The sequence below is a fragment of the Diaphorina citri genome, unplaced genomic scaffold, assembly GCF_000475195.1.
Source record: "Diaphorina citri unplaced genomic scaffold, Diaci psyllid genome assembly version 1.1 scaffold9186, whole genome shotgun sequence".
NCBI lineage: Eukaryota > Metazoa > Arthropoda > Insecta > Hemiptera > Psyllidae > Diaphorina > Diaphorina citri.
In genome coordinates, this window is record NW_007386560.1 from 1 (window position 1) to 2,496 (window position 2,496).

The following is a 2,496-nucleotide window of genomic DNA, read 5'->3' on the forward strand; positions in this document are numbered from 1 at the left end:
AAACATTACATTTTAGCCAGCGGCTTTAGAACGTTAATGCCGGTGCCCGGTAAATCACTGAAGTTGAGCAACGCCGTGCTGTGGATGGGTGACCAATTAGGTCGGTGATTGTTTGGATCATTCGAGGTGGACAAAGCATCGGGTTGGTCGAACCAAAAAATCTAACGGGAAAAATTTCCTTTGTGTGATGAAAGTATGCCAAATTTCATCACAGTCGGAATAACCGTTCGAAAGTAATAATAATAATAAGGTTTATTCAGTTTCTTCACAAATTTCATCGTGTTCCTATATAAGTACATAATGATGAAACAAACTAACAGAAAGACCGATAGATAAGGTAAAAGCACACTACCATCACCCATCACGTCACGTCACTTCACGTCACGTGAAGTCATGGGGAGTCAGAAAGATGTAGTTCAAAGTTTTCCCATACTTACTTACTTTCCGTGTATATACACTTGATTTCTCCAATGCTTCGCTGCAGCTATTGCACGTTCATTTGCGTCAAGAAGTTTCCCCATAATATTGTTATGTAGGTAATTTCATTCAGCCATCACACCACACTACCAACACGTGACGTGGTGGTAGTGTATTTCTACCTATAGACTTGAAAGCTCGAAAATTTTCACTCGCTTCGTTCGTTCATTCGAGTGTCAGACTGTGACATTGACATCATTCTCTAAATATCTAACCCTACCAATGTAGGCGTCTAGTTGAGGTTTAATTTGTTCTTTGAAACTCCCCAATAGTACCCACAACCCCATTCGTATGTCTCTGACTTCAGAAGGTTTTCGGCACACTCAAATATACATACTTCTGCAATCTATATAAGCATTATACTTCTACATAATCATATTACCCTCCTTTTTCCTTTGATATATGAAATGCCTTTGATTTTCCGCGGTCGGGCTGTCTCGTTTAGAATAGATTTGCTGTTCCGATGCTCTTACTTTGATATATGAAATGCCTTTGATTTTCCGCGGTCGGGCTGTCTCGTTTTGAATAGATTTGCTGTTCCGATGCTCTTATGATGTGTCTGGTGATACGAAGGTTTCCCAAGCTTTGATCTTTGGTGTTGTGGAACACGGTTTTCTATTCATATGTTTTAGTGCTCCACTTTAAGGGGTCGGAGTTTCTGGTGAAGGATTAAATTGGGCATCATGCTGAAATTGCTGAGTTATGATGCTCTTGCGTGATGTGTCTGGTGATACGAAGGTTTCCCAAGCTTTGATCTTTGGTGTTATGGAACACGGTTTTCTATTCATATGTTTTAGTGCTCCACTTTAAGGGGTCGGAGTTTCTGGTGAAGGATTAATTGGGCATCATGGTGAAATTGCTGAGGTATAAGATCTGTTATGGAAAGATGGAAAGACGTTCTTGCTTTTGCCTTGTGCTTGCGTTAGGTTTGCGTACCTTATGATTTTGTTCAATATTCTGACTGAACGACGACATACATTTCACTACAGTACCTACTTCCTGATCATATTTTGTAGTTTTTGCCCTACAATTACCTGAAAACGGCTACTTACATGGTCTGTTTCGTATATCTCTGATTAGTGCTGCCAAACTATCTTGACTTGGCGGGGCGTAGGTCTGCGGCGCGGCGCTTTAGTGATGATAGTCTTTTACATAGTTACAGTTCCCTCTGTCAAAACTCATAAAAAAAAATCCTGTAAGACGCAAGGTTCACACTGTATATAATCTATGAGAGATTTTATGTCACCCTTTATTTTATTCAAAAACAGGTTCTTGTTCTTCTCTTGTACACCCGTACTACTGCTTCATTGATATACCTGCCCCCCTTCTTACACCGATATTACACTGTTCCTATTGAGTTCTCTCATTCATATGAGAGATTCTCGGCCCGCTGCTCTCGCCAACGTTCATATCACGTTGAATACACCAGTTCTCGTCCGATCACTGAAGTTAAGCAACGTTGAGCGTGGATAGTACTTGATACACCAGTTCTCGTCCGATCACTGAAGTTAAGCAACGTTGAGCGTGGATAGTACTTGGATGCAATAGTACACAGACTGATCGTATGTTCGTATGGTATCACATTGGTATCAAGATGAGTCATCCAGTCACATAGTTCTTCTTATTTATTACGCTATATTTTTACCCTCGCTCTCGCAAACGTTCATATCACGTTGAATACACCAGTTCTCGTCCGATCACTGAAGTTAAGCAACGTTGAGCGTGGATAGTACTTGGATGGGTGACCGCTTGGGAACACCACGTAACGTTGGCTTCCTTTTTTGTTGTTATTTTCCTCTCTCTCTCTTTCTTTCTTCGACTTACAATCTTTCAGAGTTGGAGTATTATTTATATTGTCCATAAGAGTAAATCTCAACAGTTTTTTTTTATCGTTATTGTCAAAATTTTTGACCAATAGGTATTAGATTACCTCTGTCTGTGTAATTACCTATGTATTCTCTATTTTCTAGGTGCAATGTGACAACTCTCAATGAAAAAACATCGGTTCCTCGTCTCAAA

The 2,496-nt window shown here is 40.1% G+C and overlaps 1 non-coding gene across 1 annotated transcript; it reads left to right on the forward strand.

Moving 5' to 3' along the window:
• Window positions 1–2,132: 2,132 nt before the first annotated feature.
• LOC113472843 lies at window positions 2,133–2,251 on the forward strand. The gene has a single exon (XR_003394998.1). It is a non-coding gene; the product is annotated as a 5S ribosomal RNA (ribosomal RNA).
• Window positions 2,252–2,496: the final 245 nt, after the last annotated feature.